The sequence below is a fragment of the Bufo gargarizans genome, chromosome 4 (assembly GCF_014858855.1).
Source record: "Bufo gargarizans isolate SCDJY-AF-19 chromosome 4, ASM1485885v1, whole genome shotgun sequence".
NCBI lineage: Eukaryota > Metazoa > Chordata > Amphibia > Anura > Bufonidae > Bufo > Bufo gargarizans.
The window spans coordinates 515,782,263-515,810,124 of NC_058083.1; the positions used below are offsets into that span (position 1 = coordinate 515,782,263).

At 43.2% G+C, this 27,862-nt stretch overlaps 1 pseudogene; it reads right to left on the minus strand.

Annotated features, from left to right (window-relative positions):
• Nucleotides 1–274: 274 nt before the first annotated feature.
• LOC122933679 overlaps nucleotides 275–27,862 on the minus strand; it is a 34,523-nt pseudogene continuing 6,935 nt past the window's right edge.

Consider the following 27,862-nt stretch of genomic DNA (forward strand, 5'->3'; position numbering starts at 1 on the left):
TAAATATCTTGGTCAAATGCCAACTTTGTATAAAAAAATGGGAAAAGTTGTCTTTTGCCAAGATATTTATCTCACCCAGCATGGGTGATCGTTCGCTGGCAGGCTGTAGATCCTGTCTCTTACCGGCCGAGATGACGCACCGACGCGTGACTCTGCCTGGGACAGCCGCCTCCGGACCGCGATCCTGCGTTAGGCGGTCCGGAGGCGGTTAAAATCGCTTCTTTCCGGTGTGAATTCTCTGATGTTTAACAAGATTTGATTTCTGTATGAAAGATTTCCCACATTGTAAACAAGAAAATGGCTTCTCCCCTATGTGAATTCTCTGATGTGCAACTAGATTTGATTTATCAGCAAAACATTTCCCACATTCTAAACAAATAAATGGCTTCTCCCCTGTGTGACTTCTCTCATGTTTAACAAGACATGATTTATCAGTAAAACATTTCCCACATTCTAAACAAGAAAATGGCTTTGCCCCCTGTGTGAATTCTCTGATGTGCAACTAGACTTGATTTATCAGTAAAACATTTCCCACATTCTAAACAAGAAAATGGCTTCACCCCTGTGTGAATTCTCTGATGTGCAACTTGATTTGATTTATCAGTAAAACATTTCCCACATTCTAAACAAGAAAATGGCTTCGCCCCTGTGTGAATTCTCTGATGGTTAAGAAGATATGATTTCCGCTGAAAAGATTTCCCACATTCTAAACAAGAAAATGGCTTCTCCCCTGTGTGAATTCTCTGATGGTTAAGAAGATATGATTTCCGCTGAAAAGATTTCCCACATTCTGAACATGAAAATGGCTTCTCCCCTATGTGAGTTCTCTGATGTCTAATAAGATCTGAGTTAGATTCACAACATTTCCCACATTCTGAGCATGAAAGAGCATTCTCCCCTGTATGACTTCTTCGATGATGAACACTTCTTCTGTGGCTTTTATTTTGCTTAACAGTCTGTGATGAATCAGAAGATTGAAATCCATCCAAAGGATCAGATGATAGATCTTTGCTGTGAAAGGCTGAGGATACATCTAAGATAATGGCATGCTCTTCATGTGTATCTTCTGTGACACCACAATCATCTGTTCTAAAATCTGACATCACATGTTTCTCTGAACTCCTGGTACAGTCATCTGCCAAGAATAAATCTGAGTTTTATAATTTTTAAATAATAGAACCTTAAAATTATATATATTTTATAACAGTTCTATATAAAGAAAATCCATACAATTACAAGTCATGGAGTAAAATTCTAATATCAACTGACTATGGAAAAACAGATAACAATCTGACAGTAGACCAGTAGCTTGGACCACTATAGTAACATAGTACATAAGGCCGAAAAAAGACATTTGTCCATCCAGTTCGGCCTGTCATCCTACAAGTTGATCCAGAGGAAGGCAAAAAAACCCTGTGAGGTAGAAGCCAATTTTCCTCACTTTAGGGGAATAAAAATTCCTTCCCGACTCCAATCAGGCAATCATAAAAATCCCTGGATCAACGATCCTCTCTCTAGTAGCTATATCCTGTAATATTATTACACTCCAGAAATACATCCAGGCCCCTCTTGAATTCCTTTATTGTACTCACCATCACCACCTCCTCAGGCAGAGAGTTCCATAGTCTCACTGCTCTTACCGTAAAGAATCCTCTTCTATGTTTGTGTACAAACCTTCTTTCCTCCAGACGCAGAGGATGTCCCCTCGTCACAGTCACAGTCCTGGGAATGAATAGATGATGGGATAGATCTCTGTACTGTCCCCTGATATATTTATACATATTAATTAGATCTCCTCTCAGTCGTCTTTTTTCTAAAGTGAATAACCCTAATTTTGATAATCTTTCAGGGTACTGTAGTTGCCCCATTCCAGTTATTACTTTAGTTGCCCTCCTCTGGACCCTCTCCAGCTCTGCTATGTCTGCCTTGTTTACAGGAGCCCAGAACTGTACACAGTACTCCATGTGTGGTCTGACTAGCGATTTGTAAAGTGGTAAAACTATGTTCTCATCACGGGCATCTATGCCCCTTTTGATGCAACCCATTATCTTATTGGCCTTGGCAGCAGCTGCCTGACACTGGTTTTTGCAGCTTAGTTTGCCGTTTATTAAAATTCCTAGATCCTTTTCCATGTCAGTGTTACCGAGTGTTTTACCATTTAATAAGTACGGGTGACTTGCATTATTCCTTCCCATGTGCATAACTTTACATTTGTCAGTGTTAAACCTCATCTGCCACTTATCTGCCCAAGCCTCCAATCTATCCAGATGGCTCTGTAGTAGTATACTGTCCTCTTCCGTGTTAATTACTTTACACAGTTTAGTGTCATCTGCGAAAATTTATATTTTACTATGAAAGCCTTCTACAAGATCATTAATAAATATATTGAAGAGAATAGGGCCCAATACTGACCCCTGAGGTACTCCACTAGTGACAGTGACCCAATCTGAGTGTGTACCATTAATAACCACCCTCTGTTTTCTATCACTGAGCCAGTTACTTACCCACTTACAGACGTTTTCTCCCAGTCCGAGCATTCTCATTTTATATACTAACCTTTTTATGTGGTACAGTGTCAAATGCTTGAGAAGTCCAGATACACGACATCCATTGATTTGCCGCTGTCAAGTCTAGAACTTACCTCCTCATAGAAACTGATTAAATTTGTTTGACATGACCGATCCCTCACGAAGCCATGCTGATATGGCGTTATTTGCTTATTTCCGTTAAGATGCTCTAACATAGCATCTCTCAGAAAACCTTCAAACAGTTTACCCACAACAGATGTTAAACTTACTGGCCTATAGTTTCCAGGCTCTGTTTTTGGACCCTTTTTGAATATTGGCACCACATTTGCCATGCGCCAATCCTGTGGGACATTCCCTGTCAATATAGAATCTGCAAATATCAGAAATAAGGGTGTGGCTATGACATTACTTAATTCCCTTAGGATACGGGGGTGTATGCCATCCGGTCCTGGCGATTTGTCTATTTTAATCTTTTTAAGTCGCTGTTGTACTTCTTCCTGGGTCAGACAGGACACTTTTAATGGGGAATTTATTTTTGCATTCTGCATGTCATCTGACAGTTTATTTTCCTCAGTGAATACATTGGAGACAAAAATATTTAACAGCTTTGCTTTCTCCTCGTCGCTCTCTGCGACTTCCCCCTCATTACTCTTTAACGGGCCAACACCTTCAGATTTATACTTTTTAACATTTATATAATTGAAGAACATTTTAGGGTTAGTTTTACTCTCTTTGGCAATTAATCTCTCGGTCTCTAGTTTGGCCGCTTTTATTTGTTTTTTACATGTTCTATTTTTTTTCCTTATAGTTTTTCAGTGCTTCCGTGCTACCTTCCTGTTTTAGTGTTTTATATGCTTTCTTTTTGTCATTTATTGCTTTTCTTTACAGTTCTGTTTATCCACATTGGTTTCTTTTTGTTCCTTAACCTTTTATTCCCATACGGTATGTACCTCTCACAATGAGATTTTAGGATGATTTTAAAGATATCCCATTTTGTGGCTGTATTTTTATTTGTGAGGACTTTATCCCATTTAGTTAGGCCTATGGCCTCTCTTAGTTGGCTAAATTTAGCTTTTTTGAAGTCTGGTATTTTTGTTCCTCCCTGTAGAAACGCTCTCTTGAATGATAATTGGAAGGTTATTACTTTGTGGTCACTATTTCCCAGGTGTCCCCCAACCTGCACGTCTGTGGTTCTGTCAGGCCTATTGGTTAATACTAAGTCCAGTATGGCCGTCCCTCTAGTCGGGTCCTGAACCAGTTGGGAGAGGCAATTGTCTTTGGTTACTGCCAAGAACCTGTTTCCTTTATGAGATATACAAGTTTCAGTTTCCCAGTCTATATCTGGGTAGTTGAAGTCCCCCATAATAACCACCTCATTATGATTTGCCGCCTTGTCAATCTCATTTAGCAGTAGATTTTCTGTGGACTCTGGTATATTAGGTGGTTTATAGTAAACTCCTGTTAGTAATTTATTATTGTTTTTAGCGCCATATATCTTTACCCACAGTGACTCCACATGTTCATGTCCCTCACTTATATCTTCACGGAGTGTGGGCTTTAGACCGGACTTTACATAAAGGCAGACCCCTCTTCCTCTTCGGTTTTGACGATCCTTTCTAAACAGACTGTAACCCTGTACATTAACTGCCCAGTCATAACTATCATCCAGCCATGTCTCAGTTATTCCCACTATGTCATAGTCCTCCTCACACATCACTAATTCCAGTTCACCAGTTTTATTAGTCAGGCTTCTGGCATTAGTATACATACATTTGAGAGGTTTATGTATATTTGTTACCCTACACCTTTCCTTCTGAACTGTTCTAGTCCCTCCTTCCATTCCTCCCCCAGTCTCACTACCTTGCCCCCGGTCTCTATCTGCACTATCTTCCCATCCTATAACATAATTACCCTCCCCCCAGTCCCTAGTTTAAACACTCCTCCAACCTTCTAGCCATCTTCTTTCACAACACAGCTGCCCCTTCCCCATTGAGGTGCAGCCCGTCCCTACGATAGAGCCATATCAAGCCTGTAGCCGATAGAGAAGTCGGCCCAGTTCTCCAGGAACCCAAACCCCTCCTTCCTACACGAGTTCTTGAGCCACTTGTTAATCTCCCTAATCTCCCACTGCCTTTCTTGTGTGGCCCGTGGTACAGATAGTATTTCGGAAAATACTACCTTTGAGGTCCTTGCCCTAAGCTTTTGACCTAAATCCCTGAAATCATTTTTAAGGACTCTCCACCTACCCCTAACTTTGTCATTGGTTCCGATATGGACCATGACCGCTGGATCTTCTCCAGCCCCTCCCAGTAATCTGTCAACCCGATCCGCGATGTGTCGAACTCTAGCGCCAGGAAGACAGCACACTGTTCGGCAATCACGGTCTTTGTGACAGATTTCCCCATCTGTTCCCCTAATAATTGAGTCTCCCACTACCAGCACCTGTCTGACCTGCCCTCCTCTCCTGGTCCCCTGCTTACCGGAGCTGACATTCCCCTGACTGGCAGAGGAAGTGTCTGGCTGCGGCAGTGCCATCCCTGGACTGACACTAGATGATGAGGTTACGTCACCAGGCTGGTCACTTGGATTTTCTTGTGCTGAAGCCAGCATCTTCATAGGTTCACAAGGGATCTGTGAGTCAGTGCTATAAGCTGGTGTCTGTCTTACACACTGACCGCTAACTGCACTTAAGCTTAAAGCCCATCTTCTATCTACAGTGGGATGCGAAAGTTTGGGCAACCTTGTTAATCGTCATGATTTTCCTGTATAAATCATTGGTTGTTACGATAAAAAATGTCAGTTAAATATATCATATATGAGACACACACAGTGATATTGGAGAAAAGAAATGAAGTTTATTGGATTTACAGAAAGTGTGCTATAATTGTTTAAACAAAATTAGGCAGGTGCATAAATTTGGGCACCACAAAAAAGAAATTAAATCAATATTTAGTAGATCCTCCTTTTGCAGAAATTACAGCCTCTAAACGCTTCCTGTAGGTTCCAATGAGAGTCTGGATTCTGGTTGAAGGTATTTTGGACCTATTCCTCTTTACAAAACATCTTTAGTTCATTCAGGTTTGATGGCGTCCGAGCATGGACAGCTCTCTTTAAGTCACACCACAGATTTTCAATTATATTCAGGTCTGGGGACTGAGATGGCCATTCCAGAACGTTGTACTTGTTCCTCTGCATAAATGCCTAAGTGGATTTTGAGCAGTGTTTAGGGTCGTTGTCTTGTTGAAAGATCCAGCCCCGACGCAGCTTCGGCTTTGTCGCCGATTCCTGGACATTGGTCTCCAGAATCTGCTGATACTGAGTGCAATCCATGCGTCCCTCAACTTTGACAAGATTCCCAGTCCCTGCACTGGCCACACAGCCCCACAGCATGATGGAACCACCACCATATTTTACTGTAGGTAGCAGGTGTTTTTCTTAGAATGCTGTGTTCTTTTTCCTCCATGCATAACGCCCCTTGTTATGGCCAAATAACTCAATTTTAGTTTAATCAGTCCACAGCACCTTATTCCAAAATGAAGCTGGCTTGTCCAAATGTGCTTTAGCCCACCTCAAGCGGCACTTTTTGTGCTGTGGGCGGAGAAAAGGCTTCCTCTGCATCACTCTCACATACAGCATCTCCTTGTGTAAAGTGTGCCGAATGGTTGAACGATGCACAGTGACTCCATCTGCAGCAAGATGATGTTGTAGGTCTTTGGTGCTGGTCTGTGGGTTGACTCTGACTGTTCTCACCATTCGTCGCTTCTATCTATCTGAGATTTTTCTTGGTCTGCCACTTCGAGCCTAAACTTGAACTGAGCCTGTGGTCTTTCCATTTCCTCAATATGTTCCTAACTGTGGAAACAGACAGCTGAAATCTCTGAGACAGCTCTGTATCCTTCCCCTAAACCATGATGGTGAACAATCTTTGTCTTCAGGTCATTTGAGAGTTGTTTTTGGACCGCCATGTTGCTACTCTTCAGAGAAAATTAAAAGAGGAGGGAAACTTACAATTGACCCCCTTAAATACTCTTTCTCATAATTGTATTCACCTGTGTATGTAGGTCAGGGGTCACTGAGCTTACCAAGCCAATTTGAGTTCCAATAATTAGTTCTAAAGGTTTTGGAATCAATAAAATGACAACAGTGCCCAAATTTATGCACCTGCCCAATTTTGTTTAAACAATTATAGCACACTTACTGTAAATCCAATAAACTTCATTTCACTTCTCAAATATAACTGTGTGTGTCTCCTATATGATATATTTAACTCACAATTTTTATCGTAACAACCAACGATTTATACATGACGATTAACAAGGTTGCCCAAACTTTCGCATCCCACTGTATCTCACAGATGTAGTAAATATAATATTGCTCATATACCACATACATATAAATAATACCAGCATGTACTGTACATATAATGGTCTGTTCATATCACATTTATGGGCTCTAACATATACACCCAGAATGTATACATTGAATTGATGTGTATGACAGATACCATACAGTGACATTTAACTTTTTTTAAATTAATTTTTTATTGGATATACAGTTGCAAGAAAAAGTATGTGAACCCTTTGGAACGATATGGATTTCTGCACAAATTGGTCATAAAATGTGATCTGATCTTCATCCAAGTCACAACAATAGACAATCACAGTCTGCTTAAACTAATAACACACAAAGAATTAAATGTTACTATGTTTTTATTGAACACACCATGTAAACATTCACAGTGCAGGTAGAAAAAGTATGTGAACCCTTGGATTTAAACACTGGTTGAACCTCCTTTGGCAGCAATAACTTCAACCAAACGTTTCCTGTAGTTGCAGATCAGACATGCACAATGGTCAGAAGTAATTCTTGACCATTCCTCTTTACAGAACTTTTTTAGTTCAGCAATATTCTTGGGATGTCTGGTGTGAATCGCTTTATTGAGGTCATGCCACAGCATCTCAATCGGGTTGAGGTCAGGACTCTGACTGGGCCACTCCAGAAGGCGTATTTTCTTCTGTTTAAGCCATTCTGTTGTTAATTTACTTCTATGCTTTGGGTCGTTGTCCTGTTGCAACACCCATCTTCTGTTGAGCTTCAGCTGGTGGACAGATGGCCTTAAGTTCTCCTGCAAAATGTCTTGATAAACTTGGGAATTCATTTTTCCTTCGATGATAGCAATCCTCCCAGGCCCTGACGCAGCAAAGCAGCCCTAAACCATGATGCCCCCACCACCATACTTCACAGTTGGGATGAGGTTTTGATGTTGGTCTGCTGTGCCTCTTTTTCTCCACACACAGTGTTGTGTGTTTCTTCCAAACAACTCAACTTTGGTTTCATCTGTCCACAGAATATTTTGCCAATACTGCTGTGGAACATCCAGGTGCTCTTGTGCAAACTGTAAACATACAGCAATGTTTTTTTTTGGACAGCAGTGGCTTCCTCTGTGGTATCCTCCAATGAAATCCATTCTTGTTTAGTGTTTTAGGTATCGTAGATTCGCTAACAGGGATGTTAGCATATGCCAAAGACTTTTGTAAGTCTTTAGCTGACACTCTAGGATTCTTCTTCACCTCATTGAGCAGTTGCGCTGTGCTCTTGCAGTCATCTTTACAGGACGGCCACTCCTAGGGAGAGTAGCAGCAGTGCTGAACTTTCTCCATTTATAGACAATTTGTCTTACCATGGACTGATGAACAGCAAGGCTTTTGGAGATACTTTTATAACCCTTTCCAGCTTTATGCAAGTCAACAATTCTTAATCATAGGTCTTCTGAGAGCTCTTTTGTGCAAGGCATTATTCACATCAGGCAATGCTTCTTGTGAAAAGCAAACCCAAAACTGATGTGCGTTTTTTATAGGGCAGGGCAACTGTAACCAACACCTCCAATCTCATCTCATTGATTGGACTCCAGTTGGCTGACACCTCACTCCAATTAGCTCTTGGAGATGTCATTAGTCTAGGGGTTCACATACTTTTTCCACCTGCACTGTGAATGTTTACATGGTGTGTTCAATAAAAACATGGTAACATTTAATTCTGTGTGTGTTATTAGTTTAAGCAGACTGTTAGTGTCTATTGTTGTGACTTAGATGAAGATCAGATCACATTTTATGACCAATTTGTACAGAAATCCATATCATTCCAAAGGGATCACATACTTTGTCTTGCAACTGTAGTTGTATGGAATACTGATGTATAGAAGCCAGATGGAGACCAAAAGCCTCTGGACACATTTACCTTTTATGTTGGCAGTTTTCCCAATGCACAAACTAAACATATATCGCAATCATTATATGATCCCAGCCTATATAAGATAGATTCACTCACATATAAAGGTCCATCATTAAATTACACACCTGTAAGTACATACTAGATAGACACACTGCGACATTGGTACGACAAAATGTCGCGTGACACTTGTCGTCACATAGCCCTAGCCTTAAAGGGGAAGCTGCTGTAGAGGTCAATATTAAAGGGGCAGGTCGCTATGATGGTCACAGTTAGAGGGGCAGGCACTGTGGAGATCACTGTTAAAGCGGCGGGCACTGTGGACATACACAAATTACATGAATATACTGTACACATGTTGAGCATTATTCATACACATTGCATGCTTATACAGTGTATGTGTGTGTGTGTGTGTGTGTGTATCTCATATATATAAAAGTTTGTCTGTCTGGACGTTTGTCTGTCTGTTTTTTATGCACGACCAAACGACTGGACCGATCTTTACCAAATTTGGCACACAGGTACATCAGGTGTCCAGGAAGGTTTTAGACCAAGTCTCAGCTCTCTAGGACGTACCGTTCGTGAGATATTACAAAAAAATTACCTGCATTAGACAATATAAGCCTGCAAATCTTTCTCTTCATATCCCAACTGCAATACACACGGTCACATATCCCTTATCAGCCAATAGAAGCTGGCAGGCCCTTAAACACAGTTTTACTCCAGGTTTTCATAACAACCCAGCCATGTTCTATTTTTTTCCGGAGCGGCAGATCGGAAGATCGGGGCTGCGCTCCGGATATGCGGATGCGGACAGCACATTGTGTGCTGAAAACAGGAAAATCACCACCTAAAGAAGTCCTAAATCAAGCCTAGACTGCTAACAGAATGAACAGACCTCAATGGTAGGACTGTTCATCCGCAGGAACCTAAAAGCCTAATTCACCCTAGAAGACCCTAAAGATAAAAACAGGGCGACAGATGACCTGTTTCTTCTCAGCTGAAGAAACAGGAGTCTACCTCAGGTGTGATACCAAAAGACAGGGAAATCAACACAATACAAAATAAGGAAGAACACTTAAATGGATAGGCAGGAACACAGCAGAGATCCAGACACCACACAATCCACAACCAGAATGGAAAAATCAACCGCAAGGAGTGGTGGGTAAAACCAGCCTAAGGGCTCATTTACACGAATGTTTTCTGCCCATTGCCGTATTGCGGACCCGCAATACACAGGCACCTTTCAGTGTGCATTCCGCATCACGGATGCAGACCCATTCACTTCAATGGCTCTGCAAATTCGGAGATGCGGAACGGGACACTACGGAAGCACAACAGAGCGCTTCCTGGGGTTCCGTTCTGTGCATCCATACCGCAAAAAGGTAGAACATGCTATATCTTTTTGCGTAATGGAAGACTCACGGACCCATTCAAGTGAATGGGTCTGTGATCCCCATGCTGCTACCCCATGGGCGGCGCCCGTCCATTGCGGACCACAGCACGGGCTCGTGTGAACAAGCCCTAAATAGGGAGTAGTAATGATCCCTATGGCTAACACCTGAAGCAAAAGTGAAACCAAAAGGGACTGTCAGATCACTCACGTGAGGCCAGTCTCTCAGATCTTCTCACACCTGTCAAGGGTGTGACAGTACCCCCCCCCCTTCTAAGGGTGGACCCTGGAGACCCAGGACCGACTTTATCAGGATGAGCTCTGTGAAAGGCTTTCACCAGACGCTTGGCATTAACGTCAGCCACTGGGACCCACATCCTCTCTTCAGGTTCATAACCCTTCCAGTGAACGAGATAGTGGAGAGATCTACAGAGAATACAGGAGTCAATTATCCGGGTGATTAGAAATTCCAAATTACCGTCCACCATGACAGGAGCAGGAGGCAAGGAGGACGGTTCAACATAAATCTTCAACAATGATTTATGGAACACATTATGAATTTTCAAAGCTTGAGGGAGCTCAAGATGTAAGGCTACCGGGTTAACGATGGCAGTGATCTTATATGGACCAAAAAACCTTGGACCCACTTTCCAAGAAGGTATTTTTAATTTAAAGGGGTATTCCCATCTCAGACAATGAGGGCAAATCGCTAATTTATACCCACATTGTCTGATACAATGAGAACAAAGTGGGGAGCGCTGTGGCTGGAGGACCCCGGATTTCCCGGGGTCCGTCCACCACCATGTGCTGCTCCCATAGAAGTGAATGGGAGCGCAGCGCGCATGCGCGGCCCATGCTGCCCTTCTTTTCTATGGGGCAGACGGAAATAGCCGAGGCAGCGCTCGGCTATTTTTGGCGGCCCCATAGAAATGAATGAAGGGCGGCTGCGCATGGGCAGTGTGCCCTCCGTTCTTTTCCCTGCTCCTCCCTTATTGTCCACCGCACCTACCAGACAATGGGGGCATATGCCCCCATTGTCTGAGATGGGAAAAACCCTTTAATGTTTCTTAAGGACACCCACACAGAATCACCCACTCTCAGGTCTAGACCATTCATACGTCTCTTGTCAGCCATACATTTATACTTCTTGCCCACCTTTTTCAGATTATTTAGAATTTTCTGCCAAAAATCTTTCCTCTTCAGGTATACCAGAAGTTTCAGTCCCAGAGAATGTGACAAATTGCGGGTGGAACCCATACGCCCCAAAAAACTGCGAATTATCAGTGGATTCCGGTCTACGGTTATTTATGGCAAACTCGGCCAAAGACAAGAATGAAGACCACTCCTCCTGGTTCTCAAAGACAAAACATCTCAAGTAAATCTCCAAATTCTGATTTGTGCATTCAGTCTGTCCGTTCGACTGAGGATGAAAGGCCAAAGAGAAGGACAATTGTACCCCCAGACGAGTACGGATAGCCTTCCAGAATCTGGAAACAAACTGAGTCCCCCAATCAGACACCGCATCAGAGGGAAGACCATGTAATTTCACGATGTTATCGACAAACACCTGCACATGAGTTTTAGCATTGGGTAGACCTGGTAATGTTATAAAGTGCGCCATCTTACTAAATCGATCAACAACAACCAGAATCACAGTTTTCCCTGAAGAATTAGGTAAATCTGTGATGAAATCCATGGATAAATAAATCCATGGTCTAGACCGGATGGGCAGCGGAAGTAAAGATCCGGAAAGCCGGGTATGTGTCACCTCAGCACGAGCACAAGTACTACAATGTCACCGCCAGCTCTGTGAGAAGGTCTGTTAGACGTTCTTCGCTACCTCTTGCATGATGTTCTTTGTTTTGGTTTCACTTTGTCATCTATTTTCCTTCTCCCAGCTGTCACCTATTTACACTAATTGTCTCCCTTTATATTCCCTCCCATACTGCCTCACTTTGCGGTTTATACTTCTTCCTGGATGAGTTGTTCACTGCTGGAGGCTGCTTTTCCTGATTCCTCAGATAAGTCTGTTTCCTTTATTTGTGTTTCCTTGTTGGCTTGATTGTAGGTGACCCTGACTCCGTCCGTATTAAGTTCAGGGAGCCGGTGGTCGTGTCCCCTCACTATTATAGGGTTTTCAGGTGTCACATAGTATAAGGTACGTGGGCATGCACTCGTCTACCATAAAGACCTTTGCATGGGCATAGCAGTCAGGGAGAGCTCTAGGGGTTTTATAGGGCTCACCCATATGCTCCTTAGTTTGGGATCAAGCCAGTCGGCTGTTTATTTATAAGTTCCAGCTTTCTGCAACACCATCCGTGACATTATAAACCGCCATAACCGTCTTAAGCATGGATCCGGTTTCAGCTTCGATTGACCGCATGCAAGGTCTTTCGCTGGAGGTAGCAGATCTCCGTAAAACTGTGTCTCAGTTTCAGGTGACCGGTTCTGCTGGCGTTCATGGAGTTTGTTCTGAGCCTAAGATCTCGCTTCCGGATACGTTCTCCGGGGGTAGTGAGAATTTTGTTCACTTTAAAGAGGCTTGCAAACTCAATTTTTGCCTACTTCCCCATTCCTCTGGTGATGAGGAGCAGAGGGTTGGGATCATCATCTCGCTGCTCAGGGATAACGCTCAGTCTTGGGCCTTTTCGTTGTCGGTCGGGGCACGGCCCCTCCGATCGGTGGATGAATTTTTTGTAGCCCTGGGGCAGATATGATGACCCGGATCGTATTACTCTGACTAAATCTAAACTGCGTCTTTTATGCCAGGGTAAACAGTCAGCAGAGATATATTGTTCAGAATTTCGGAGATGGGCAGCTGATACTGGTTGGAATGATGCTGCACTCCGAAGTCAATTTTGCCATGGTCTTTCAGAAAGATTGAAAGATGCATTTGCTTTTCATGAGAGACCAGCCTCGTTAGAATCTGCCATGTCTCTAGCTGTTCGTATTGACAGGCGTCTTAGAGAGAGAGAGAGAGACTACTTCCTGTCATATTCAGTCCAAGGACAGTGGGGCTGTCTCATTCAGTGCGCAGGGGTCTCAGTCTCTCTCAATCCCCTCTGAGGAGGAGGCCATGCAGCTGGGTTTGCTTGCCTCTGATAGTAGAGGATTCAGCTTTCAGAGGAGGGTTTGTTTCTGTTGTGGGGGTATAAATCATTTGGCTAATGTTTGCCCCTCTAGGAGATTCATGGAGTTTTCTGAGGGTAATAAAAGAAAAACAAAAAGAAAAAAAAAACTCTAAAAACTTTCCATTTGCTACTATTGGCAAGGTTGATGGGAAATTGAAGGTTTGCCATTTACTTGTAGTTCCCGTTTTCTCCTACCTGCCAGGGTGGCGCTAGACAGCAAGAACATTGTTTGTGATATTTTTGTACATAGTGGAGCAGCTGTCAATCTCATTGATAATCAATTTGCAATAACGCATGGTTTCCAGGTATGCACTTTGCAAAAGGATATACCTGTTTTTGCTAATCGATTCCGCTCCACTTTCTCAAAGATCGTTAATGGGCATAGTTCACAATATCCGTTTGACTGTGGGTGACGCTCATGTTGAGGATATGTCATGTTTCGTCTTAAGCGGATTACCTACTCCTCTAGTGTTGGGGCTACCCTGGCTCACAAAACATAACCCCACCATTGATTGTCAAGCAAGGCAAATAAATGGTTAGAGTGAGTTTTGCAGAGAGAATTGCCTCACGGCGTCTCTTTCAGAGGTTTCTACCAAGACTGTGCCATCTTTTCTCTCTGAATTTTCGAATGTGTTTTCCGAGAGTGGTGTCCAGGAGTTCGACTGCCATATTAATCTCATCCCAGGCACCAAACTGCCAAAATCACGTTTATACAATCTCTCCCAACCTGAAAGAGTCGCTATGCGTACTTATATCTATTAGAGCCTGAGAAAGGGACACATCCGACCCTCAAAGTCACCTGTTGTCGCTGTTTGTTTTTTTTGTTAAGAAAAAAGATGGTTCTTTAAGACCTTGTCTGGATTTCAGGGAGCTGAACCGTATCACGATTTGTGACCCATATCCGCTTCCTCTGATCCCGGACCTGTTTAACCAGATTGTTGGGGCTAAGGTTTTTTCTAAGTTGGATTTAAGAGGGGCATACAACCTAGTCAGGGTCAGGGAAGGGGACGAATGGAAGACGGCCTTCAATACCCCTGAGGGTCATTTCGAGAATTTGGTTATGCCCTTTGGTTTGATGCTCCGGCCGTCTTCAAACATTTTGTGAACAGCATTTTTCATCATTTAATGGGGAAATTTGTACTGGTGTATCTGGATGACATTATGATTTTTTCTCCTGATTTCAAGACTCATCGAGACCACCTACGTCAGGTCTTGCTGATTCTGCGGGATAATAAATTGTACGTTAAACTGGAAAAATGTGTGTTTGCGGCTCCAGAGATTACATTTTTTGGTTTTCTTCTCTCTGCTTCTGGTTTTCGCATGGACCCTGAGATGGTCCGCGCTGTGCTTGATTGGGAGCTTCCTGAGAATCAGAAGGCGCTTATGTGGTTTTTGGGTTTTGCCAATTATTACAGAAAGTTAATTTTGAATTATTCCTCTGTTGTTAAGCCACTCACTGATATGACTAAAAAAAGGGGTAGATTTTTCTTTGTGGTCGGTAGATGCGCTTAAAGCCTTTTCTAGTATCAAAGAGAGTTTTGCTTCCGCTCCCATTTTGGTACAACCTGATGTCTCTCTACCTTTTATTGTTGAGGTGGACGCTTCTGAGGTGGGTGTGGGTGCGGTCTTATCTCAGGGTCCCTCTCCTGCCAAATGGCGACCGTGTGCCTTTTTCTCAAGGAAACTCTCCTCTGCAGAGAGAAATTACGATGTGGGAGATAGGGAGTTGTTGGCCATCAAATTAGCTTTTGAGGAATGGCGCCATTGGTTAGAGGGAGCCAGACACCCTATTACCGTGTTTACAGACCATAAGAATCTGGCCTACTTGGAATCGGCCAAGCGTCTGAACCCGAGACAGGCCAGATGGCCTTTGTTCTTTTCTAGGTTTAATTCTGTTGTTACGTTCCGCCCTGGGTTTAAAAATGTGAAGGCAGATGCCCTGTCACGTTGTTTTCCGGGAGGGGGAACTTTGAAAACCCAGATCCCATTTTGGCTGAAGGGGTGGTCGTCTCTGCTCTTTATCCTGATTTGGAGGCAGAGGTTCAGGCAGCCCAGGCAGAGGCTCCTGATCTTTGTCCCCCCGGGAGGTTGTTTGTGCCTCTCGCTTTAAGACACAAGGTTTTTAAGGAGCACCACGATACTGTCGTTGCTGGGCACCCGGGGAGCAGAGCCACAGTGGATCTCATTGCTCGGAGATTCTGGTGGCCGGCTCTTGATAAGACTGTTGAGGGTTTTGTGGCAGCCTGTGAGACCTGCGTTCGTGCCAAGGTCCCTCATTCACGGCCATCGGGTTCTCTCCTCCCGTTACCCATTCCTTACCCACCTTGGACGCATCTGTCCATAGACTTCATTACGGACCTGCCTCGTTCCTTGGGGAAGACTGTGATTCTGGTAGTAGTGGACCGTTTTAGCAAAATGGCGCATTTCATTCCCTTTCCTGGGTTACCCAATGCTAAGACACGCTAGCGCAAGCGTTTGTTGATCACATTGTTAAATTGCATGGCATACCTTCAGACATCGTTTCAGATAGGGGCACGCAATTTGTTTCCAGAATCTGGAAGGCCTTCTGTTCTCGCTTGGGGGTTCGGTTGTCGTTCTCTTCTGCTTTTCACCCGCAGTCGAATGGTCAGACAGAATGCGTCAATTAGAATCTGGAGACATATCTGCGCTGTTTTGTGGCGGAGAATCAGGAGGATTGGTATTCTTTTTTGTCCCTTGCTGAGTTTGCTTTAAATAACTGTCGCCAGGAGTCCTCTGATAAGTCACCATTTTTTGGTGCATATGGGTTTCATCCGCAGTTTGGGACATGGTCTGGAGAGATTTTCCTCGTCTTTGTCATTTATTTGGCAAAAGATTCAGGGTAATCTGAAGAGGATGAGTGAGAGATATAAGCGTGTGGCAGATAAGAGATGTGTGCCTGGTCCGGACCTGAATGTGGGGGATCTGGTGTGGTTGTCTACAAAGAATATCAAACTGAAGGTTCCCTCCTGGAAGTTGGTTCCTAGGTTTATTGGGCCTTACAAGATCTTGTCCATCATAAATCCCGTTGCATTCCGTCTTGATCTTCCTCAGACTTGGAAGATCCATAATGTTTTTCACAGGTCCCTAGTAAAACCTTATGTCCAACCCACTGTACCCTCCTCTTTGCCTCCTCCTCCGATTGTTGTTGATGGTAATATTGAATTTCAGGTCTCTAGGATTGTGGATTCTCGCATTATCCGCGGTTCTCTCCAGTACCTCGTTCATTGGAAGGGTTATGGTCCTGAGGAGAGGATGTGGGTCCCAGTGGCGGACATTAAGGCCACTCGTCTCATCAGGGCTTTCCATAGGTTTCATCCTGAGAAGGTGGGCTCTGAGTGTCCGGAGTCCACCCGTAGAGGGAGGGGTACTGTCACCGCCAGCTATGTGAGAAGATCTGGCAGACGTTCTTCTCTACCTGTTGTATGATGTTCTTTGTTTTGGTTTCACTTTCAATCTCCTTTCCTTCTCCCAGATGTCACCTATTTGCACTAGATTGTCTCCCTTTATATTCCCTCCCATACTGCCTCACTTTGCTTTTTCTACTTCTTCCTGGATTGTGGTCACTGCTGGAGGCTGCTTCTCCTGATTCCTCAGATAAGTCTGTTTCCTTTATTTGTGTTTCCTTGCTGGCTTGATTGTAGGTGACCCTGACTCTGTCCGTACTAAGTGCAGGAAGCCGGTGCTATGCTAATCACTTCACTACCAGCAAGTAGGGCGTCTGCTTGCTGGTAGCCGCCGCAAAAAACCGCCCCCTCCTCTTGTTGATTGACAGGGCCAGCAGCGATCTCCTCCTTTCAAAAATCCCATGCCTGTGTTTATTCGGTGCAGGCGCTCTGAGATAAGGAGGCTCGCCTCCTCAGCACTCCCTCAGTACGCCTGCGCCGATGACGTCTTCTCTTTCGGTGACGTCATCGGCGCAGGCTCACTGAGGGAGTGCTGAGGAGGCGAACACAGGCACGGGATTTTTGAAGCGCTGACAGGGCCAGCCGGAGGAGGAGATCGCTGCTGGCCCTGTCAATAAAAAAGAGGAGGGGGCGTTTTTTTGCGGCGGCTACCAGCAAGTAGACGCCCTACTTGCTGGTAGTGAAGTGATTAGCATATTTTAAAAGATCGTTTTTGATGAAAAGAAGCCACAGACAAAAGGTAAGTTCCCTATATAGGGAATAGTCGTTAAATAACGATTTTAACAAGCCCCCCCCCAAAAAAAAAAAAAAAGTGAAGTCACTTTGCGAGGCTTACATAATAGAAACCACCCAAAAATGACCCCATTCTAGAAACTACACCCCTCAAGGTATTCAAAACTGATTTTACAAACGTCGTTAATCCTTTAGGTGTTTCACAAGAATTAATGGTAAATAGAGATACAATTTAAAAATTTCTGTTTCGATTTTCGATTTTAATAATTTTTTTCCAGTTACAAAGCAAGGGTTAACAGCCAAACCAAGCTTAATATTTATGGCCCCGATTCTGTAGTTTACAGAAACACCCCATATGTGGTCGTAAACTGCTGTACGGGCACACGGCAGAAGGAAAAGGAATGCCATACGGTTTTTGGAAGGCAGGTTTTGCTAGACTGATTTTTTTGACACCATGTCCCATTTGAAGCCCCCCTGATGCACCCCTAGAGTAGAAACTCCAAAAAAGCGACCCCATTTTAGAAACTATGGGATAGTGTGGCAGTTTTGTTGGTACTAGTTTAGGGTACATATGATTTTTGGTTGCTCTATATTACACTTTTTGTGAGGTAAGGTAACAAGACATAGCTGTTTTGGCACCGTTTTTATTTTTTGTTATTTACAAAATTCATCTGACAGGTTAGATCATGTGATATTTTTATAGACCAGGTTGTCACGGATGCGGCGATACCTAATATGTATACTTTTTTTCTATTTATGTAAGTTTTACATAATGATTTCTTTTTTAAACAAAAAAAAATCATGTTTTAGTGTTTCCATAGTCTGAGTGCCATAATTTTTTCAGTTTTTGGGCGATTACCTTGGTTAGGGTATGATTATTGTGGGATGAGATGGCGGTTTTATTGGCACTATTTTGGGGTGCGTGTGACTTTTTGATCGCTTGCTATTACACTTTTTGTGATGTAAGGTGACAAAAACTGGCTTTTTTTTTTGACCGTTTTTTTTTTTATATGGTATTCACCTGAGGGGTTAGGTCATGTAATATTTTTATAGAGCAAGTTATTACGGACGCTGTGATACCTAATATGTATACTTTTTTTTTATTTATGAAAGTTTTACACAATGATTTCATTTTTTAAGCAAAAAAAAATCATGTTTTAGTGTTTCCATAGTCTGAGAGCCATAATTTTTGCCGTTTTTGGGCGATTACTTAGGGTAGGGTATGATTTTTGCGGGATGAGATGACGGTTTTATTGGCACTATTTTGGGGTGCATATGACTTTTTGATCGCTTGCTATTACACTTTTTGTGATGAAAGGTGACAAAAAATTGTTTATTTAGCACAGTTTATATTTTTTATGGTGTTCATCTGAGGGGTTAGGTCATGTGATAGGTTTATAGAGCCGGTCGATACGGACGTGGCGATACCTAATATGTATACCTTTTTTTTTTCTCTATTTTTTACCAATTTTTTTTACTTTATTTGGGGAAAATTACGTTTTTGTTTATTTTTACTTGAAACTTAAAAAAAAATTTTGGGGGGGAGGAAACTTTATTTTTTCAACTTTTTTTTACTTTATTTTTTTGTCCCACTTTGGGATTTCAACTTTTGGGGGTCTAATCCCTTTTACAATGCATTCCAATACTTCTGTATTGGCTGTATGAGTAATACAGTGTGTATTACTCATACAGCTCCCGGCCTGTGAGATCCAGGGGGCTGGATCTCACATACTGGTCACCGGAAGGCAGTGCAGATTCGCGCTGCCTTCCATGCCATCGGGTCCCCCCTACAGCCGCACGGGGAGCCGATGGCACCGCCGCCCGCCGGATAAGGTAAAAGCCACCTGAATTGACCTGCGGTTTGTGGTGATCGCCGACACAGGACACACACACCCCCCCCCCCCCCCCCGCGGACGTTGTGACAGGATGCCCGCTGAATGATTTCAGCGGACATCCTGTTGTGATTAACCCCCGCCACGCTGCAATTGCGATTTAAAGTTAGAACTCGGGAAACAGGGTGTACCGGAGCCATAACTTCCAATTCCAAAGTATCTATTTTTTGGAGATCCTTGAGGCATATCGTTTGAACGAAAAAGGTGAGTATACGAGAAAGGAATTCTATCCGATACCCATGTTTTATAACCTCTACAATCCATCTGTTCTGGGAAATGGACCCCCAGTCAGAAAAAAAACTGTAACAACCTTCCTCCCACCTGACTTCTGGTGTCATTGCTGTTTGTCCTTAGATCTACTTTCTTGGGATATGGAACAAAAAAAAGCTAGATCTTTTGGGAAATCTCTCTCATTTATCACCCTGCCTTCCCCTTTGTTTTCTAAAATTGGACTGGGGTTTACAAAAAAGGTAGGCTTCTGGGGAACTGGGAACCCCCTCTTATTCTGAAGCTCTTTCCAGAATATCATCTAACGAGGGGCCAAAAAGCCTAGAACCTACATAGGGGACTGAACAAAGTCTAGCCTTAGAGCCCTGGTCCCCTTTCCATGACTTTAACCAGCTAGCTCCTCTGGCAGCATTTGACATGGCCGCCGCTCTAGCAGAAAAAACGCACTGCATCAGTGGACGCATCTGCTAGGAAATCAGCTTCTTTAAGGAAGGTAGGAAGAGAAGAAAGTAATTCTTCTCTAGGATTCTTGACCTTAATATGAGACTCAAGCTGATCCAACCATAACCTTAAAGACCTAGAGACCCAGGGGGCGGCAATAGCAGGCCTAAGCAACTGTTGTATCCCATACAGATTCTTCAAAGGGATACTTTCTCTTGACTGTAGTTGGTATAAAAAATTTCCTATCAGGATTTTTCCACTCCGTTCTAATAAGAGCTAACATATTTTTATGCACTGAAAATACGCTATGATGTTTAGGACCCAGTCCCTCGAAAAACTTGGTCAGCTATTGATTTAGGCTGTTTTACGTCCTCTAACTGCATGGTAGCTTTAACAGGCTTTAATAAAAGTTCAGTATCTTCAGCTGGAAACAGGTCCCTCTGAAGACGAAAAATCATGTGAGATATTGTGGCTGGAATTTAAATTATCATCCTCCCCAGAGTTTTCAGAATCAGTCTTTCTACTGTAACCAGCCCTTTCTGGTGACCATGGCCGAATTCGTTTCAGGGACTTAAGAGATGATTTAACTTGTGATCTCACCAAAGCCTTAATACTTTTGGATAAACATTGTGACTCTTCCAGAACCAATGTATCCATACATCCCTGACACAGTGGTCTAACATAAGATGCTGGTAAAGCTACTCTACATCCACTATATTCTTTATATTTAGATGACTTCTTAGATGTTTTGCTACCTAACAACAAAAGCAAACCACAACCCATAAATATTAGGAGGATATCTCTCACCATATGTAGAGGTAACTTCCCCACGCCTCAGGTCCAGTACCGGGATTGTGGGCCTCGAGGGTTACAAGGGGTCGGCGCGTCATGAATCACCCGGCTCAGACATTGTAACCAGACAACGAATCCAGCACAGCACTGTGTGCGCAAAGATAGAGCTGGCTGCCTTCTCCTGCTGCCATTTATAACGCGCCTTGGCCTCCTTTTAAGACTAGGCCTCCTCCTCTGGCATTGCATCACATGAAGTGACGTCATCATGCCGGAAGCTTACCGCCGCCCGTCCCCAAGCGCATAGTCAGAACGCACATTGGCTTCCAGCCAATATGTTTGTGAAGGGATGCCATGCACCGCGCCAGACTGAATTGGAAGCCACCTTAAGAAGGCCACTTCGGATCCCCTAGATGCTGGGAGGAGGCAGAAGGAAGGTAGACTTGGTGAACTGCAACCTGAGGAGACTAATGCCACATGGGATAGGCCCCTTCACGGTGAGTAGACACAGCCCTTCCCCAGCCCCAGGGTGTAAACCCAAGCTGGGAGCAAGAGAAACCTAAACTGAGGTGTGGTGGGGGTGTGAACCATTTTCTCTCTTCCCTGTCCTGCATGGGAGGACCTAGTTGCAAGGGAAACTGTCATGGGTGAGGGGAAAAATACTCGGGGCACCATCAAGTGTCACAAATCCCTCCCCCCCCCACACACACACTCAAGAGAAAGTGTGAAGGTACAAAAGCCGCTAACCGAGATGATCTAAAGGGATATAAAGGCAGATAAATATCTCCTGGGAGAGGAGGTCCCCCCGAGATGAGTCAGAGGGACCCTCACTCTCAGTGAGGGGAAGAGGAATACGGTGCACAGATCGCGTATCATGGATCCTCACACCAAATCTCGGGACATCATCAGTCCACTGTTATCAACATAAAATGGTGACCCCTATTGGGGAAAGGGGACAGCAAAGAAAGGACACATGATCACTCTCCCACCATGCCCATGAAAAGGGAGGGCAGATGGAGGAGCAAGCACGATGTCCACCTCCGCTATCACCATCATATTATCAACTTAGAATACCAGATGCAGTCCTCTGATGAGGTCCTCTACTAAACAAAGAAAAATAAAACCCAAACAGGGGGCCAAAAAATGAACAAACATTACAAAATTGCATAATCCTGGAGTCCAGAGATTGATGAAGCTGTCATGTCCACATTCAAGTAATTTGTTTAACTCACATTCTTCCTTACACCATGTGTTATAGGGTTCTAGACATAAATCATACACCAGTGGTGTCCTGGGTTTCACACCCAATCAGGGAGAGGGAAATTGTGTAATGACCTATAGACTGCATCGAGTTGTAATTCTTCTGTGAATGTTGGTTTGCATGAAAACGTAACTTGTATTATTCCAGTGAAAATGGTTTATAACTGTTTTGATGCAAATAAAGGGTGGCCGTTATTAAAAAATACATTAAAGGGAACCTGTCACCAGAAGTGGCCTATGGAGCTCTTTACATGTCCCCACTGTACAAGCTGCCAACTTTCAGAAACTGGGTTGGTTGAATTTGACAATCAGGTTGTTTGTAGGAAAAACCCACTTTTAAAATGTACCTGCGGTCATCAAACATGAGTCACTGGGGTGTACCACTGGATGAGGCAAGTAACAGAGTCATCTCCTCTATCCTGCCCAGTTTGCTCTTGTAGAGCTCCGCTGGCTTCCTGATGTCAGCTCCTGGCAGTGAGAAATCTCACGCAGACACTGAAGACCTCGTTCCGGCACCGGGATCCTGACGTGAAGCACGCAGATATGTACAGTCGTGGCCAAAAGTTTTGAGAATGACACAAATATTTGTTTTCACAAAGTTTGCTGCTAAACTGCTTTCAGATCTTTGTTTCAGTTGTTTCTGTGATGAAGTGAAATATAATTACATGCACTTCATACGTTTCAAAGGCTTTTACAATTACATGACATTTATGCAAAGAGTCAGAATTTGCAGTGTTGGCCCTTCTTTTTCAGGACCTCTGCAATTCGACTGGGCATGCTCTCAATCAACTTCTGGGCCATTTCCTGACTGATAGCAACCCATTCTTTCATAATCACTTCTTGGAGTGTGTCAGAATTAGTAGGTTTTTGTTTTTCCACCCGCCTCTTGAGGATTGACCTCAAGTTCTCAATGGGATTAAGATCTGGGGAGTTTCCAGTCCATGGACCCAAAATGTCAACGTTTTGGTCCCCGAGCCACTTAGTTATCACTTTTGCCTTATGGCACGGTGCTCCATCGTGCTGGAAAATGCATTGTTCTTCACCAAACTGTTGTTGGATTGTTGGAAGAAGTTGCTGTTGGAGGGTGTTTTAGTACCATTCTTTATTCATGGCTGTGTTTTTGGGCAAAATTGTGAGGAGCCCACTCCCTTGGATGAGAAGCAACCCCACACATGAATGGTCTCAGGATGCTTTACTGTTGGCATGACACAGGACTGATGGTAGCGCTCACCTTTTCTTCTCCGGACAAGCCTTTTTCCTGATGCCCCAAACAATCGGAAAGAGGCTTCATCGGAGAATATGACTTTGCCCCAGTCATCAACAGTCCATTCACCATATTTTCTGCAGAAGATCAATCTGTCCCTGATGGGTTTTTTTGGAGAGTTTTTTTTTGGCTTCTTTGCTGCCCTTCTTGACACCAGGCCATCTTCCAAAAGTCTTTGCCTCACTGTGCGTGCAGATGGCTCACACCTGCCTGATGCCATTCCTGAGCAAGCTCTGCACTGGTGGCACTCCGATCCCACAGCTGAATCCTCTTTAGGAGACGATCCTGGTGCTTGCTGGACTTTCTTGGACGCCCTGAAGCCTTCTTAACAAGAATTGAACCTATTTCCTTGAAGTTGATGATCCTATAAATTGTTGATTGAGGTGCAATCTTAGTAGCCACAATATCCTTGCCTGTGAAGCCATTTTTATGCAGCGTTTCTTTGCAGGTCACCATGGTTAACAATGGAAGAACAATGATTTCAAGCATCACCCTCCTTTTAACAGGTCAAGTCTGCCATTTTAACCCAATCAGCCTGACATAATGATCTCCAGCCTTGTGCTCGTCAACATTCTCACCTGAGTTAACAAGACGATTACTGAAATGATCTCAGCAGGTCCTTTAATGACAGCAATGAAATGCAGTGGAAAGTTTTTTTTGGGATTAAGTTTATTTTCATTGCAAAGAAGGACTATGCAATTCATCTGATCACTCTTCATAACATTCTGGAGTATATGCAAATTGCTATTATAAAAACTTAAGCAGCAACTTTTCCAATTTCCAATATTTATGTAATTCTCAAAACTTTTGGCCACGACTGTATACACCCCGACTTCAAGCACTCACTGTGTTTGCCCAGGAGATGCTGGGACCACAGTCAGCAGATGTCAAGATCCCTGCCAATGTCTTCTGCTGTGCAAGATTTCCCATTGCCAGAAGCTGACATCAAGAAGTCAGCAGAGTTATGTGAGAGTAAGTTGGGCAGGATAGAGCAGATGACGCTGTGTCTCACCCTGCTTGAAGCCATGCATATCTATTAGCGTCTGTCGGGTGACTGATGTATTGCTGCTCAAATATTTTACATTAAGATTCCATCTTCATCTCCGGGCATTTGGTATCTTTTTTAATGTAAGAAATGCTGGAGTGCACAAAGAAATTACATTAGGCTCATCTGCATGTACTTCCAAGAATTCTATTATCTGGCAAGATGTCCCATCTGCTGAACCCATTACATTCAGCCAGAACGGATGTATGCGCATCCTGTACATTACTGAGGGAGTACCCTGTATTAGAGTGCCTAGCATTGGTGAATGATCTGATATCCCCCTGGGTAAGTATGATATGGAGCGAGAACCTGGAGCGTCTTCTCCCTGGCTAAGAGCGGAGCGCGCTGATTGGATGCACTCCGTGCCAGGGAGAAGAATGACATGCCCAGGAGAACTTTTGAAGGCCCGTCCAGTTGAGCCGAATGGCTCATTAGCATACAAGGCAGCAAACATTCCGGGGGGCAGCGCAGACAAACAGGGGCAGAGATTGAAAAATGAATGAATGAATAAGCAATACCGGGGGCATGTAAGTAAGGCTATATCTTTAGTTTAACTTTAATTTTCAGGTGAAAGGTCCTCTTTAACCCCTTAGGGACTTAGGGCGTACCGGTACGCCCCGTTTCCCGAGTCCTTAAGGACCCAGGGCGTACCCGTACGTCCTGTGTAGTTTTGATCACTGCCGCACGGCCGGCAGTGATCGGAACAGGCACCCTGTGACAATGCCTAGGGGGGTCCTGTGACCGCCCCCCCCCCCGCATTGCCAATCGCTACAAACCGCAGGTCAATTCAGACCTGCGGTTTTTAGCGCTTATGCAAGTTTCTGATCCCTGCGGTCCGTGACCGCAGGGATCAGAAACCCCAAAGTGCCTATATTTCTATGTTAAACCCCCCCCCCCCCTGCAGCCCTCTGTGTTTTTGTGCCTGTGGGCGCAGCGAAGGGGGGGAGGATTGCGGGCGGTGCGGGAGGGAGGCGTGCGGCAGTGTGGGGGGCGGGTGCGCGATCTTCCTCCCGCCGCCCGTTTATTTTCAGGATGGCCGAGCGGTTGAATCAGAGTGTCAGCTCATTGCTGACACTCTGATTCAAACGGCAGACATCTGTGCAGATGTCTGCCATTTTAACCCCTTCCATACAGCAGTCTGTGCCTTTGCAGCCCCCGGACAGAATGGGGTGACAGAGGGAGGGAGCTCCCCTCCTTCCCCTTCCCTGTCTGCTCAGTTGTGGCAGACGGGGAAGGTTCCCATGGCAACAGGACGCCTTCTCAGGCATCCTGCTGTCCATGGTGCTGAACAGATCTGTGCTAAAGGCAGAGATCTGTTCAGACAAAGTGTGAATGAAATACAATGCAGTACACTATATAGTGTACTGTACTGTATTATACAGACATCAGACCCACTGGATCTTCCAAGTGGGTATGGGGGGAAAAAAAAGTAAAAAAAAGTTTTAAAAAAAAGTAAAAATAATAAATAGAAAAAAAAATTATCCCTGCTTAAAAATAAAAAAACATTCCCTACACATGTTATATATCACCTCGTCCGTAACGACCCGATTTATAAAATGGTCATGTTACATTTCCCGCACGGTGAAAGCCATAAAAAAAAAAAAAAACTATGATGAAATTGAAATTTTGCTCACCTTACTTCCAAAAACAGGTAATAAAAGTGATCAAAAAAGTCGTATGTTCGCCAAAATAGTACCATTCAAACAGTCGTCTCATCCCGCAAAAAATTAGCCCCTACATGTCCCATTGTCTCAATGGCCCAAAAAATAAAAAAAACTATGGAGACACTAAAACAAGTTTTTTTTGTTTAAAAAATGATATTATTGTGTAAAACCTTAATAAATAAAAAAAGGTACACATATTAGGTATTGCCGTGTCCGTAAGAACCTGCTCTATAAAAATATCACATGATCTAACCCCTCAGGTGAACAACATAAAAATAAAAAATAAAAAATGGTGTAAAAAAAAGCCATAATTTTGTCACCTTACTTCCAAAAAAAGGTAATAAAAGTGATCAAAAAAGTCGTATGTACCCCAAAATCATACCATTAAAACAGTCATCTCATCCTGCAAAAAATGAGACCCTAACTAAGACAATTGCCAAAAAAAAAAACTATGGCTCTCAGACTATGGAGACACTAAAATTATTTTTTTTGTTTCAAAAATGATATTATTGTGTAAAACTTAAATACATTTAAAAAAGTAAACATATTAGGTATCCCTGCATCCGTAACAACCTTCTCTATAAAAATAGTACATGATCTAATCTGTCAGATGAACGTTGTAATTGTTAATAATAAAAAATAAAAACGGTGCCAAAACAGGTATTTTTTGGCAAATTTTCCATTTTAATCCATTTTTTCCCGCCATATGGATTTTGGAAGGCAGTTTTTGCTGGACTTGTTTTTTGACACCATGTCCCAATTGAAGCCCCCCTGATGCACCCCTAGAGTAGAAACTCCAAAAAGTGACCCCATTTAAGAAACTACACCCTCAAGGTATTCAAAACTGATTTTACAAACTTTGTTAACCCTTTAAGTGTTCCACAAGAGTCAATGGCAAATGGAGATGAAATTTCTGAATTTCTATTTTTTGTTACTTTGCTTCACAAAAAGTGTAATATAGAGCAGCCAAAAATCATATGTAACCTAAAATAGTACCCAAAAAACTGCCACCTTGTCCCGTAGTTTCCAAAATGGGGTCACGTTTTTGGAGTTTCTACTCTAGGGGTGCATCAGGGGGCTTCAAATGGGACATGGTGTAAATAAACTACACAGCGTTCCTTTCCCTCTACGCCCTGACGTGGGGCCGTAGAGTGGTGTACGACCACATATCGGGCGTTTCTGTAAACCGCAGAGTCAGGGCAATAAATATAGAGTTTTGTTTGGCTGTTAACCCTTGCTTTGTTAGTGGAAAAAATGGATTAAAATGGAAAATTTGGCAAAAAATTGAAATTCAGAAATTTCATCTCCATTTGCCATCAACTCTTGGGGAACACCTAAAGGGTTAATAAGGTTTGTAAAATCAGTTTTGAATACCATGAGGGGTGTAGTTTCTAGAATGGGGTCACTTTTGGGTGGTTTCTATTATGTAAGCCTCACAAAGTGACTTCAGACCTGAACTGGTCCCTAAAAAGTGGGTTTTTGAAAATTTCTGAAAATGTTCAAGATTTGCATCTAAACTTCTAAGCCTTGTAACGTCCCCAAAAAAAAATATGGCATTCCCAAAATGATCCAAACATAAAGTAGACATATGGGGAATGTAAACTAATAGCTAAGTTTGGAGGTATTACTATGTATTATAGAAGTAGAGAAATTGAAACTTGTAAATTTGAAATTTCTTTACAAATTTTGGGTAAATTTGGTATTTTTTTATAAATAAAAATGATTTTTTTTTTACTTCATTTTACCAGTGTTATGAAGTACAATATGTGAGGAAAAAACAATCTCAGAATGGCCTGGATAAGTAAAAGCGTTTTAAAGTTATCACTACATAAAGTGACACTG